General features: G+C 40.6%; 1 long non-coding RNA gene across 4 annotated transcripts in view; it reads left to right on the top strand.

Annotated features, from left to right (window-relative positions):
- Nucleotides 1-11,618: 11,618 nt before the first annotated feature.
- LOC120805414 overlaps nucleotides 11,619-15,678 on the top strand; it is a 42,804-nt gene continuing 38,744 nt past the window's right edge. For 2 of the 4 annotated variants that reach the window (XR_005709552.1, XR_005709549.1), the window contains exons 1-2: nucleotides 11,619-11,714; nucleotides 13,591-13,703. This is a non-coding gene — a long non-coding RNA (uncharacterized LOC120805414). Of the gene's footprint in view, nucleotides 11,715-11,826; nucleotides 12,059-12,345; nucleotides 12,479-13,590; nucleotides 13,704-15,678 lie in introns of those variants that run through there. The other 2 variants (XR_005709551.1, XR_005709550.1) reach the window with 2 other exon arrangements.

Below are 15,678 nucleotides of genomic sequence, written 5' to 3'. Positions count from 1 at the left end.
AAAAAACACGGATATAAAGTACTGTCCAAGCACTTGTGGGATCACTGCATATAAAAAATCAAACACCGGACTTTGAGTGCATATGGAAGGTGACCAGAGATGTACCAGTGAAGACCATTAGGAAAATGGTTTTAGTTGTATAGTTTTTTTATATCCAGCAATGTCTGTTGAGTGGCACTCTACGATTTCTATGGAAATGGGTATTTATAAAGGTTCCTGTAAATACTGTACATGAAAATATCAGTATTATTTTAAAAAAGCTAAAGAAACTGTCAAACACCCTTTTTGATCGATTAGCGTGACAGAGATTCTGCCGAATGTTTACCTTTTCAGTAGCAGTGCTATTAACATCACTGTGAACGGATGAGCGGCGCATTATTCCACTCCGAATTCATCAAAATTCTCTGGGGCAGTTCCCCTGACTGCAGGGGGGAATATTTTTTAAGGAGCAGTTCTAAATTTTCCGGGAAATATACTCATTAACTTCCTTGTCAAGGGTTAGATGAGAAGATTGGAACCACTCTCGTGTCTGTACGCTAAACGTGAAGCTACAGGCAGGAGACCGTTACTTTAGCTTAGCATAAAGACCGGGAACAGAGGGAAACAGCTTGTCTGCTAAAGCACACTAATCAATGTGTTATATCTCTTGTGTTTATTCGTACAATAACCAAAGTGTAAAAATGATATTTAGCTTCATATTTATCATACCAACATGAGAATATAACTTACAGCAAGAAAGTGAATAAGCATATTTCCAAACATGTCAGACTGTTCCTTTTAAGAAGTATCCGATACATGTTACTTCATCCCAGCCTTTACCTTTTTCTAAATGAGAAGTTTGTATGGTGCTAGCCATCGACCTTTTTGGCTCTTTGTATTACCCTCCTTGTGAAAGCTCATGCTCAGAAAGGTTGAAATTGTTAGGTCAAAGAACGGAACTAAGTAGGGAACACGTTTGTCAAGTGTTCTCAATGCTATATGTTTCTTACAGTAGGCTCTTGTTCAGCTGAGAAATTCGCAATGCATCTAACGTGTGTTGTTCAGTTCTTACGTTGTGTGGCCATGAAAAACACAAACACTCATCCTCAAATGCTATTTAGTGTTGTATTTTCAGATTATTTTCTATAGTGACATATACTATTGAATTTCAAACACCTAAAGCTGCATTAAGCAATTTTTGACCACTAGGGAACAGACAGACTCTAAAACAAACTCAAAGTAACACAGCTCTGGTATCCCCATTAACTTATGAAGTGCTAATGGCTATTCTCTTGGCAAGCAGTTGCTTATTTACATATCCAGCAGACAGAGCATCCCACTAAATCACGTTTCTGTCCACCCGATGAATGTAAGTCAACTATTCGCTCTCTTTTTAGCTTAGGAGTTGGTCTCCACCAACTCTCCACCAACTCCTCAGAAAAAATATCCGTTTCTTTAGCTGCTAGATTATCCTCTGTGTTCACCAGCTACCTGTTTATTTCAAAATTTTTAAAAAGCGGCGTCGAGCTGTGGAGTTGAATGTTAACTCTCAGTAGGTTCAGCACAGTGAGGAAACTCTCACATTACACAATTTAAACATCAAAAATGTGCTTAATGGAGCTTTAAGCTTATTACACACTTCAGTCTGAACAAGGTTCTGTTGTACAGTACGTTTTGTGTTTGCAGGAACTAAAAGCCTCATTGTAAGCACAAGAAGCTGAACTTTCAAAAGAGTTTTACTGTATGTGGAACATGTTTTTTTTTTGTTTTTTTTAATATTCTCTAAATGGCTTTTTTAATGGTGGACAAGGGTTCAGGAGAGAGAAAGCTATTTATTAAAAAAAAAAAAGGATTTCCTCACAACCACCATGCATCTGACTGCAATAGCAAAAAACACAGTTTTGTGTTTTCAGCAAAGAAATAGCTCGCAACTATTCACACTCACTCCTGTGTGCCAATGTATAGTACATGTATATAGCATTGAGTACATGAATATTTATTGAGAGTTAAAGGGTTCTGCTTTGTTTTTACGGCATGTGCGGTGCCAGCTGATCAAAAAGCTGACGTGGATAAACCATTAAAAACTGATCACCTTTTTTTTTTTTCATTCACATTTTCAAATTTTAACTGGATTTCTACTTTAAAAAAAAAAAAACATGATAGGATAGAAATGACATTGTTTTTTTTGCAAACAATTAGATGTAAATATACATGCTCAATTTTGAGATGTCTTACCTTTTGTCAGAAAGCTGTCTTTTCACAGCTGTTTTGTAGAAGTCGTTAACAGAGCTGTTACATTTCAGCAACATGTACTGACCAGACAAATGCTTTATTTTAACCAATAAAACATAAATAGTGTAGTACCAGTAAACCAGTAAAGTTGTTTTTTATGCTGTTTGTAGTTGTCAGTATTGTCTAACCATTTTACATTTTCCTCCCCAGTTCTTTTCACATCCTTTACTTGCTGCCTATAAAACATTGCTGCTAATGTTATAGAGAGCTTGTAATAATAAATAGGATAGTTGTAGATGTTACATTGACAATCCCTGAGCCTCAGACAGATATTACTGCGTAGGATTCTCCATGTACTGTATCAACACCCCTGCGCTATCCGTGCATTGAAGAATTACGATTGTCATGATTGTCAGTCACTCTCTGCTCTATTCGCTTTTCTATGTATTTGTGTAGATTGAAGTGTACACTACTGATACTGTTTGTTGTAATGGGGAGCACATAGCAATAAAAGATATGATTAACTACTCTGATTTCTTGCTTTCAGCCTTTCTCCACCATCATTTCAGCATGTGTGAGGTTCAGTACTGTAGCATTAAAGAAACATTCTGGTATATTATATATCATATTTAGAGTTCGGTTTGGTTTAAATAGCTCAGAATCAAAAATTCATCTCAGGGCTGTCCAAGTGGGTACAATGTAAAGCACCGTCTATCTTTAAATCCTCAGTTCAGATAACGAAAACGACACTGACAACTATGGGTGTGAAAGTTTAGTCTTGACCTTTGAAACGGTAAGAGTAACAACATACTCCCCAAAATGTATTGATGCAGTGATGTGGATGCAGCAAAAACTGGATACACACTCGCACACACACACACACACACACACACACACACACACACACACACACACACACACACACACACAGGATTTAATTAATGGACCTTTTTAATCAAAAAGAGCTCCCAGTTGTCTATGGAGGTCTCTGTGTTCGACTATGACCTTTGTACTACTTTGTTTTATAGCTGCAGGGCTAGCAGGTAAGATGCCAACTGTTTACTGCTGTAAAATAATACCCTGTTGTATCTCAGTTGAAACTCCTAACATAAAATGCTCACCGTAGTCTTAAAAGAGGAGATTCTAAGCTTTCAAACAAGGTACGGACGTACTCACGTTTGGAAATATGAAAAACGTGACATAAATTGCTAGCAACCTCAGGTCCATGACAGATTGACACACTGCACCAGGCTTGTAGAGTGTAACCTCTCAAACGGTCAACTACAAATCGTACACATCAAACTAGCAGCAGCCACCAACACCTTCCCTCTTCGCCAAACACCTCGTTTGAGAATAAGAGCGCACTAGGCTACTAGCTTTGATTTCACCAGAACCTTTACCCTCATCCACGGTCACTCGGGCAGCAGATCTATAGTAATAGTTTGACACTTTTGGGAATCTTGAGTTATTCACTTTTTGTGCCGAGAGCTAGGTGAGATGTACTGTATGTTTGCGAAGTGTGGAGCTAGAGCCAGGGTTATTTTAGTTTAGCACAGAGAATGGAAGCAGAGTTCAAAAATACGCCTGCCAGCAGCCCTAGAGCTCCTGTCTTAACACGTTGTATCTCTTTTGTTTTATCTGCCCTCTGTGTAAATTTTCAAACAGACATTTTGGTCAGAGCCAGGCCAGCTGTTCTCTCGTTGTGTTGAGCTAGGCTAATCGCCTCCTGGCTCTAGCTGCATACTTAACACACAGGCATGAGAGTGGTAGCAATCCAATTATTGTAAACAACGCAAATAAGAATATTTCCCCAAGGCTTGAATTAAAGGTACAGAAGTCTTCCCAAAGTTGAAATGAGCTGAAAGCTAATGCTAATGCTAAAGCTATGTAGCTTATGTGATCAAACCCAGAAGGCTGATGTACTCTACTCTACGAGACCTATTGATAAACAGTACGAAACTTAACAAGTGTAACAACTTTAACAATAAGCCTGGCATTATTATGAGAGAAAAACTAATAAAATAAATATGGATATTTGTTTTATAAATTTAATTTTCTAATTTCCTAAAACATCAGGGCACTATAGTTTTTAGCAAATGTTTATAAAACAGAAGTAAATAGTGAATTTTTAAGGGATTATTTTTAGCAGTGGATTAATACACTTTTGTATCAGGCTTTAGGAACACAGACAATCCCTGTTAATCTGGTCCCTTAAATCACATGGACAAATAAAGTGGGTTGTATGTGAATGTGAATAGTGAAGTTATTTACTTAAAATCACCAATCATGAGATATTACACATAATTTCAATCATTTCCTCCCTTTCTTTACTCAGTCTCCTGCTTCCGAATGAGGTTTACGTTTGCTGTGATAAACACGTCTCTGACTGAACAAGTTCATGGATTTACCATAGAAAATTATACAAATACACACTGCCGTAGGAAAACACAATAAATTATACAATAAAAAAAATGCAATTAAAACTCAACCTCATTCCAACCCTGTCTCCTTGAAATTCCATTTACATGTTATGAATTACTTTGACTATTTTATGTGTTGAATTGAAATGTTATCGTGCCTGGATGATGTTCACTGGCAACATTTGAGGGAGGACCATGTGTGTGTGTGTGTGTGGGGGCTCAGGGTGGATGATGGGCTTTCATAACGGGTAACGGGGATAACGGGTTTCACATGCTGAGTCACTCGCGTGGTTTGATTTAGGCAACACTTTGTTTAAGGTCAGCGAAGAAACTGGGGTAAAAACATTGTGCCTTGCTCTTCAGTTTTCCCATTTTAAATATTTAACCAAGAACATAATCTTTCCAAGTGCTGGGATCATCTAAATGTAAACATGAAAGTTTTGTCATGTTTTAGTTGCCATAAGCAGGTACTGTAGGATTCATATGTTTCTTCATTATGTTGATAAAAATGTAATACAGCCAGCAAAAGTTCACCGTGCCTGTGGGCTTGAGCGCAGCAACATCTCACTGGTATTAATGTCCTTCTACACTTTGCTTACATTCTCTCCCTATAAAAAGGACACAGCTAATATGGACAACAATAATTCAGTACCCTACCGGATTAGTCGGGTGGCCTATTTCAGCCTTTTCATAGGGAGCTGGATTATTTCCCGTTAAAATGTAAAAACTCCCATCCAAACACTTTACTGGTTTGCTTTATTGCTGCAGATTCTCTTTGGACTTGACTCAATGGGATTAGCTGAAAAATGGATTTCTAAGAGGGATGATCATGAGAAAAAAAGCCCAAAAATATGTAGTAGTAGTAGTATACGTGTAGTATGCTTTGTCCAAACACTAAAAAGCTAGAATTCCAGCTATTATTCTCATCCTTATGAGTGCTGCAGTGCATCTTTTTTCATGGCACTGAGGAGACAGGAGCAGGAGCACCGAGGAGACAGGAGCAACACTTCAAACACTTCAAAAACTTTAGATGTATAAAATTAACGTCAATCCTCAGTGCCATGCATCTTTTTCACAGCACTGAGGAGACAGGAGCAACACTTCAAAAACTTTAGATAGATAATAACGTCAAATAAAAAGCAAAGCAGCACGGCTGGAGACGTCAGTTCATGTAACCTCTGAGCTCTCTGTGAGAAATGGGATGAGACGGAGCCGCCGCAAACGCTGGAGCAGAAAGAACGGAGGAAGACCGAGTGCCGGTGACTGTACGCGCCAGACAAAATCACCGCGCTGCCCGACGAAATCAGGAAATGACCATAATAAAAGAGATGCAAGACAGGGAGACTGACAAAGAATTTTTTGCAGCGGGGCGGGGGGGCAGATCATGTCCACAATGTCCACTCTGGTTAAAGCCAAATGAAAGTTAATTAGTCTGACACGGGGCTGATTGAGCAAAAGAAAAAAATGAAAGTGGTATTTCATTTTTTTCTCTTTCTTCCTTCTACTTAATTATGGTTCACGAGGAGCCGTAGGCTACATGAAAACCAGTATTATTCCATGAGCAAGAAGCAAAGCCACGTATGACTAATTATTTTGATTGTGCCGCCTTCCCTTCGGTACTCAGAGCTCGGGAATCTGACACTGAGCTAGTAGCCCGCGTGCATGACTGCTGAGGGCTTATCCTCTGAGCTGACGAACTATAAACTCCTTTGCACTTGGGTGGCTGCTCTTAGCAATGCAGTGGAAAACGTGACATAAGCCTGCTGTAAAAAAAAAAAAGCCACAAGCCTGTTTGACTTACTCTGACATCTTGATAACATGTTAGCGCCGGACGCTTTTTATTTTTTCGTTCCCACTGGCTGTCAGATCACTGACATGTCTGCTGCGTTCACCTTCAGTAAATAAATCTATACGATCCAGATCCAGACCTCCGCCAAGACCAGTGTCAAAAAAACATATAGCGGACTTCAGAGGAAAAAAAAATTCAGATTCACAGTAAATGAACCAGATCTGCCTTGAAATTCAATGGGGTCTTCGCTGGCCCGCAGCGCATCTCTCCACCAGGTTTCGGTGCAAATTGGTCCAGAACTTTTTGCCCAATCCCTGCTGACAAACCAAGAAACCAACAAACAAACAGACGTGGGTTTTCACAAAGCCTCTTTGGCGGAGGCAACAATGTCAGCGGTGTTCATAGTTGAAGATGAACGCGTGAACAAACATCAACATGTTTGTCAGAATACTGTCGAAATATTTACTGCCATCAATCCCAGATAATGCAGTAAAGGACAGTCAAACACTGACTTTCTGGGAATTCAAGTACCATTTTAATTAGGCCTAAGGACAGTTGATTTTATGAACTTCTCTCTATTCCATTGTTACTATGGAAAAAGACTGACCTCAGAGATCTTTCTCTAAACCTAAACCAGTACGTTTTTGCACCTAAACCGGACCAAAGTTTAACTGTAGCATTGCCGCATCATGAAGCAGGTTTATTTTTTAAACAGGGATTCGTGACGGTTTTGGAAGGCACAGACAAATCATGTTGTCCTGCTGAAAGAGGCATCAGATCAGGAAACGCATGTAAATGTCATTCTAGAGGGCATGGGTCCAATGGGGTATTTTGTCATTTGGAAAATTTATTGTACGTGAAGTACAATCACCAGTTCTACTGTAATGTGTTATTTTCTAGGTGATTATACATGTGCAATGGAGATTGATGTGTGGTGGTCCCGCCCTGTCGAGCAGGCTGCACAGACCGCCGCTCACTCGCTTTACATGAATAACTACGTTTAAAAAAAAAAAAAATGGAAAGAACTGGCTGAAAAGCTCAGAGAAAAGAAGTCAGAATCCAAAAAAATCAAAATGCTTCACAGAGTTGTACATCTAGCTGCAGTAACTCTGCAGAAAACAGAGACCACAGCTCCCAGTCATTCCTGTTCAAACACCAGTAGAGTTTTGTTTGTTTGTTTGTTTTTTTGGGTAGAAGACACCCAACTTCATTGGGTACCCCCACGTCCACTTCTGAAACCAAAGCTACGCCTTTGTTGGCGCTTATCATCAGTATTGGACCTCGCTACAGCTCTGGTATCTGAATGAGAGCAAATCCCCGGATCCAGGCTCCAAGATCTGGTGGAAAGCCGCTACAGCGACATATTTACGAAGGCCCATGGTTTTCTGGAACGAGATGTTCAGTAGTCGCAAAAATGGGTGTAATGTTCAGGGGTCCACATACTTTTGCCCATGTAGTCTATCTTTCTATACAAACATTTAACTGAGGCTCTTAAGCTTGTATGCAGCAGTAGCTGACATCAAAAATGTTCTTTTAAAACCTGATTCGAACGTTGCTAAATAAAGATTGGTGCACGGAAGTTCACGACATCTCCTCCTTTTTCTGACCAATCCCCGCCCACTTCAAGAGACAAAAACTGATATCAAGAAATCTCATAGTGATGTGAAATAACCAAAAACTGCTCTAAAATTAGTAGAAGGTAGTGTGTTCACAAAGGATCCCATCAGTCAAAGTGAGGAGCAGAAAATAGGTTTTCTGGGCCTTTAAATTGTTCTATTTTGATATATAGATGTTTCCTGTCTATCTGCCTGGAAGAGTTAAACGACGTAATAAAATTGGTTTGGAAATAGATTGCTTCCTTCAAATTCTAAGGCTGTTCGGCATGTTTTTCGGGTGCTAACGTGCTGCCGAGAGGAGCGTCTCACAGTCCGCCCCGACAGTGCAGGGACTTTGTCACAGCTGTGCTCGGCTACACACCGCGGACCTGAAATTGGGAGCACGGAACGAGGGCTGCGTCATGACAGAGAAAAAAAAGGGAGCATTCACAAAAGATTTCACTGTTGCTGCGGGAACTCTATGTAACCAGTCAGGGAGCGGATGAACGTTCTCGTTTTGACAGTTTTTGCAGTGTGCACAGCCAGCAGTCCATCCCAGCGGCAGGCGGCCAAGCGGTCTCAGCCAGAGCGAGCCCTTTGTATGACAGTGTCTCCAATTGTTCGAGCTCGTCTGAATGGGAGGTGAGCTTGCCAGACTTTTTCGATGTGATTGCGCGGCTTGGGAGACACACACACACACACACACAAGGGGGTTTTGTCAAACTCTTGGCGGGGCGGTCGCTTCGTGTGGTAAAACGTGTGATCTGGGTGTTTGTCCGTCGTCTGCGGAAAGAACAGACCGTCAGGTCCTCTCTGCTCCGTAAGTGGCACTCTCAGTTTCGCTAAGGCCATAATTCACTCAAAACTGAGATGCTTATTGTCTGTTCATGTAAATTGAAAGACCGGTAACATGGGCATGTAACTCTTCCATAGGCAATTGTAACCGTCGGTCCTTGCACACGTGAACCCTGCTGTGGCGGGAGCTCTTCAGCGCGGACAACAGGAAGTAGATGCGCCGTGGGCCTGCAAGCGCGCGCAGCCTGAATGTGGTAGCGGTTTGAATTCGGGAGGGGAGTAAAGGAATTTGCCTCCTCGACATGTGCAGGACTTGAGTAGTCAGCCTGGGCAGGAAGGGCCCGCCCCAAAGCCAGTTGAGTGACAGCTTGGCCCTTCAAGGAATAGCAAAAGCCATAGGGAAAAGAATAAGGGGGGGGGGGAAGGGATACAATTAAATACAGGACATTATATCAAAATAAATGAATTAAAAATAATTAAAAATATACATATAAAATAGAGTCATTATATGCAAGAAATATATGTATATATATATATGTGTGTAGAAATAAATGAACAAATACTGTGCTTATAATTAGTCTATCATATTTTGTTATTTCTCTTTATATTTCCACATTTACCTTCTTATTCTTCTACAGATTTATTCTTCTTTATGGAGCTCCTATGACTCCATACAAACTGGCCATCAGAAGGTCCCCTCCTAATGTACTTTTAGTGGAAATGAGCGGGGACGAAATCCATTCTAAGGCTAAAGTTAAGTTAACATGAGGTCTCGCCAGTGTGAGTTAATTAAATCAAGTGGATCCCCTCCAAAGATTAAGAAGAAAGAGAGCTAGAGAGAGAGGTACCAGCCCTGCCTGCTTTCACACCTCCACACACTCGGCCAGTCGCTGCATAAAGTGGGCAATGATCATCGGACTGTCTGCTTTGGAAAGTTACAAAAGTTGTCGCCCCCCCCCCCGTCCCTCACTGTGGCTTTCGGACCCTGATCTTCAAGCCACCAAGCGTTTTGCCTGAAGCCCCCCGAGGCCTCACGAATTCACCGCATCCTTCGCGCTGACCACTCTTGTCGTTACGGCCCGGGCGTGTGTCCATGCCCGCACCCTCCCAGGGTAAAGCTGACCCGTGGAGTGTGACCCTGTGAAGCAAAATGAAGTCCAAACCAATGAAAATAAGTTAAAGATTGTCAATTAAAAAAAGAAAGAAAGAAAGAATAGATTCTCTTTAATTGTATTGTTGCTCTCTGTAGGTTTGATTTGCTGATTTACAACTTAAAAACTTCTAAATTTTTGTGAATTCAGATCATATCTCTAAAGAAACTGTTGCTCTCTCTTCTGGCTGTCGAAGCTACGGGGTGGCACTGTGTGGGGGTTTTTTTTTTGGATTGTATTTCTGTTGAAGTCTGATGTTACGAGCACATTGTGTCGCCTCTCCTCTGATTCCGTCGTTTCCTCGCTCTCTTATCTCTTTCGGCCTTGCGCCCCCCCCTCGCGAGCCGTCAAGGCTCGTCAAAGCGACTGCGTGTTTGCAAACTCCACCGGACCCGAATGACACAGTCTACACTGGAGTGTCAGCTGTGTTGTGGATTCTGTGTGCATGGCTGCCCTGACTCCGCGCCACTTGAGCTGGTGCTTATTCACCCGGTTTATTAATTCAGCCTCAGTGCGCCCTTCATTGCCCCCCCCCGCAGCATATAGCCTCGCTTTAATCTGCGTTATTAGACAAACCGCGGTGAGCCAGGCCACTGTATCTAAGTGTGTTATGAAGCTCTACTTACTCTCAATGCTTTAATGGGTTTTGTTTTGTTTTTTTGCAGTAATGCAGAGAGTTCAGTAGAGGTATCCCGTGACGCACCACGTGTTTGAACCAGGATGTGCAAAGTGAGTCCAAAATCTACCCCTCTCGGAAAAAGAACTTCTTAATCAATCGTTATATGACCGAGGGAGACTGTACAAATTAAAAGTTATATATTTGCTTTAAGGGAAAATACATGTTTGCAGTATGACTAATGATCAAATTATACACAGAAGCAATGCACACATGTAGAGTCGACGTAGAACAGTCCAATAAGATGTTCTCAGGTGGCCATGAATCAGTTACCGCAGCTTAGTTCAGATGCAAGACATTTGTTATCAGAAATGTTTATACCAACTGGCATGAATGCACATTTCCCGGGGGGCTGGACACGTGGTAAAAGTAAAACGAGTGGGGGGGGGGGGCCTGCAGGGGCGTCAGTTATGCTCACCACGGTGCCCGGGGCTTCGGTTTGGGTTGGGGGGGACAGAGGACCGGAGCCCCCGGTGTCTAGGGCCGGCGGCAGGACACACACACACACACACACACACACACACACACACACACACACACACACACACACACAGCGGGACACGAGACAAGTGTGCTCCTATAGTACACAGCTGTTAGATGTCACTTTTTCTCCTTTACATTTTAAAACGACAGCGCTGTCTTCATGTTGATGTAAATTTCACGGGGACTGTCCGGTGCTTTTGTTATAATTAGGTTTTATTAATTATTAATTATTAACCGAGACCGCGGGGCGGACCAGTAGGAACCATTATGTAATAAGAGAGCTTATAATGTATATATTCTTCTAAAACAAACAAACAAACAAAAACATATTTTAATACATTAGTCTTGTGAACGGCAAAACCGTGGCTACAGCGTTTGAACAGGGAGCGCTGACTCCGCCTAGCCGAGCGAGTTTCGGCGTGCGCCGGGTAGAATTAAAAATGCACCCTCTAAAATTAAAAAAGTAAAAAAATTAAAAAAAAAAAAAAAAAAAAAGGTTTTTACCTGAAGTCCACTTACTTACTGCGCATGTCAGGGGAAAACTCGAAAGCGAGGTGGATAGACTCACCTGTTCGGGATTAGCCGGTTATTTTTGTGAGTATTTCCAAGTTTAGTCATTGATAATTAATTATTTGGAAAGCCTAAGTAGGTCTATTTTATTTTTGTTTTTTAGAAAAAAAATATACAATGCAAGAGTTCGTTTGTTTATAAGTACTTTGTACAGGTGCTGGGCATTAAAGCTAACTAGTTAACTGCAGCTTGTAATTAGCATGCCGAACGGCTAACATTAGCATGTTCTCGGTACCCGATGTGCACAAACTGTAGCCCTGCTTTGGAGCTGGGAGTGTCAACTGTTAGTTGAGTTAACCTCGTTAATGACTTAAATGATAACTAAGATAACTAAGGAGGGCAACCGCAGACAGAACAGAACACAGACTGTGAGTCAACAGTGCAGCTGAAGTTATCACAGACTAGCTAACATGCTCGGCTTTTGATACCCGTCTAGTGCCAGACATCTACTTGTACAGAATTCCTTTTAGCGGTACCCTTATGGTACACCCCTGAGAAGATTTAGTATGTGATTTAATAAGCGATGATGTGTCAAAATATGCAAACTGAACTCCTGTTGTTAAATTGATATAATATCCAAGGCTTGCCCCAAAGGATTTAAGTGAGAACTAGGACGGCAGCTGTCACTAATTAGGAAAAGGCTTTTCAGGTGATGAAGGGCAGGAGTTTGTGCACATCCTGCTGAACTTGGAAATCTGTAGTTCAGCTTTCCAGTCATGGAAAATGATGGTTTTCTCGTAGCCCCAGTGTGTGTCCCTGATGTAACGGCAAAAATTTGGGTCGAAGAGGTAACCATCAGTTTCTCTAAAAGATAATTGAAAATGTTGAAAACCTCTTTACAGCTTTTCTTACGATATTTTCAGAAGCCCCAAAGACTCTCCTAACCCGTTAGGAGAGGTTAGGAGATCATGCTGTGGATGATAAATCAGAAAGATGCAGAAAGATTTTTAACCTGTTTCTCAAGTTGCGACTCGGTTCCCCATCTGGGGAGCCGATGGGCTGCCATCTTTGTTTTGATTTGGTAACAGGTGGTTCAGAGTCTTCTGAAGGACAGCATGGCAGAAAACATTTTGAGAAGACTCATTAAACGTGGGGTTCGCTGTTTGACATACTGTACTACCTCTGCTCTTTTCCCATTAAGGTTAATGTTTTATTTCATCAAAGTATACTTTTTTTTATTACGTTAGAGTGGGAGAAATACTGCAGGAAACCTCGAAAAAAAAAAAAAATTACTACCTGGATGAAAATGTCCCAGAATAAATGAATTGTTCAAGAAAAGTTTTGATTGTAAAACGGAAAGTGCTAATGTCCTCGCAGCAGCTGGAGGATCTGTTGAGGGTCCAGGTGAAATCGTGCAGGATCACATTTTCAGTGTTCGATTGGTCATGGCAAACACGGTTCAGACTCATCCTGTTATTCACCTGGTGGATGAAGCTTCTGTAAATTAAATAAGGTCTTCTTAAATTAAGAAATTTGTTTGCAACATCGGGATTATAGAATTTAGATGCAAAGATTTAGATACATCGTGCCCTTTTGTGGACACTAACCCTGGTCTCATCATTGACTTACACCAACTGTTTTTGCAATATGTTACACAAAGAAACATTTTACTTTCTTGGGCATGTACCTTTTTAGATATCCCGTAAAATGATTTCTGTGAATGACTGAGGACCTCTGATAGAACACAGTGACAAAAGAAGGAAAAAATCCTCACTGCATCATTTTGGGGAAAATGCACTTCTCCACATTAGCCCCAGGGCAGCTTGTTAGCTTTACTGCTTGTCGGTCCATTCAGAGCACTGAAGTCGTCCCGAATCGGTCAGTTGGTGAGTGCGAGACAGTTGTCAGTGCACAGGATGTGATGTCACTTCTCTAATAGTGACGATTCATGTCTTTGCAGGCGAAGGCTCGCTTGGAGACTGGACCAGTGCTCTTATGGCCTGATCAAAACCTTCTGCAGCACCAGAAGTTGTCTGAGGAAAGATCATCAACATCCAGGCTGCGCTAGATGAGGTATGAATAAAAGTTTTGAAAAATAAATATCCAATTTTTAATTGGTCATTTGTTTTTCTTGATTGAATTGCTTTGTGTTAGTTGTGGGTGCATTTGACTGGCGTTGTAGTTTCTCCAAACTTGAAAGCAAATCATTGTAGGTCATTCAAATGTGAAATATCGTCCTCAGAAACTAGCATATACTACGTCAGTCTGTTTTTTTTTACGGTTTCATTACCATCATCAGGAGAGGGCCCACTTTATATTGATAAAATAATGCTTTACCTGTATGATATGGCTTTTTTTACTTCCATCATGAGTGTAGTATTATGTAAGTGCATGCGATACAATGCATTACGTTCTTTTAAAATGGTTTCTCCTTGGTTTTCGAGAGCTTTTGGATTTCCCTCTTATTTTTCCCTGTCATTGCTCATATATATCTGATTTTATCTCTAGGTGTCTTTGTCTCTCTGGTCGATTACATTTTCGGTTGCAGTTTGAGTAATTGCGACAAACTCCGTATTTAAGGTCATCCAGGCTGTTCTAGAAATAATTTTTTTGGGTGTTGTGAGTGGCTATTTGTGAAAGCATGTTAGTCTACAGAGCAAAACTGCAGTCTTTTGAAGAAACGTGTTTTAATGTCATCAACAAATGACAAATCATGCATGATTCCATACAGTCAGTTAGTTATTAAACTGTTAGAGCTGTTGGATTGGATCCCATTGTATTTTACAGGTGTTTCTACCAATCCATGTTGAGCGGGTTACTCCGCAAGAGTATTTTCTGCAAACTTTGAACATTGTTGGTCAGTTGGAGAACAGGTTTATTCTTGGTTTTTTTTGTTTGTTTTTTTGTTTTTGTTTTTTTGACGGCTTGAATCTTCATGTGCTTGGTGAGTAGAAAAAGCTTAATGTGGCTGCAGTTGGATAGTTTTTAGGTTTTGTCAACTGAAGCTGGTTGGTGGTTAGTATTGCCCCACCCTCTTCCCAGAAAAGTTGCAGCTTCCTGCAGTTGTTGTATTTTAGCACAAAAAATCCTTCATTTTTAATTTTCAAAATCAGTGTAAAGTAAAAAAACATGAGAAGGTAGCCTAAGTGAATCTTCCAAAATAAAAATAAAAACTCCCCAGCAAAGCTTCCACAATATCTATTATGTTGATTGGAAGGGCAGTTGTGTAATTTCCTATTTATTTGCAGGTTTTGTTTATGTTTGCTCTATTACTTAAGGTTTGATTGTTTACAATATGTATGTATTCCTTAAGGCTCTTGTGGGTTAAATATTGCAACAGTTTTAATGAATGAGGTTTCTTGGTGTCTTGGGGCATCAGGATGTCATCTGTTACTGTTTTGGAACACACAAAAGTTTCCCACCACTCAGTCTCTTAGTATTTCATCATTTGGCATAAAACTCGGCAGTACAGGGCTGTAAGTGGGTCCAAAAATTAGTTTTATTCCTCCTCCCTGGGGCCATTGCTAATTAGCTACAAATCAGAATTTATCTACTGAGAGAGCTATCCATTCTTTATTCATTACATTCACAAGGACGTAGTCAAAATTCACTGAGGACTGCTGTTGACAATACAAATACAAATGCAAATGCAAAAGGCAAGAAAAAAAGAGAAGCAGATTAATGGGCTGCCAAAGGAAAAAAAGACTGTGGAGGAAAAAATACAAATACACCTGCTCTACTGTATATTTATAGTACTAGAACATCTGAGCACATTATAGTCAATTATATTTCACAGCTATTTTTTACATGGCTATGTCATTTAATGATTGTTTTGTTGCTCAGCTCCTGTGCATTGTGTGAGCATGAACAGTGTTTATTACCTTATCTCAGCCATGGTGACATGTCTGAAGGTTCAGAATTCATGTAATGAAGAATTGACATTCAAATATTGTCTTATTTAAGATTAAGGTATTATATCTGTACATAATGGCATTTTTAGCGCATGTAATTCATTTCTCTGCCACAAACATCAGGACAAACTAGAACT

The sequence above is a fragment of the Xiphias gladius genome, chromosome 19, assembly GCF_016859285.1.
Source record: "Xiphias gladius isolate SHS-SW01 ecotype Sanya breed wild chromosome 19, ASM1685928v1, whole genome shotgun sequence".
Lineage (NCBI taxonomy): Eukaryota > Metazoa > Chordata > Actinopteri > Istiophoriformes > Xiphiidae > Xiphias > Xiphias gladius.
This window is presented reverse-complemented; position numbering and strand designations above follow the sequence as displayed.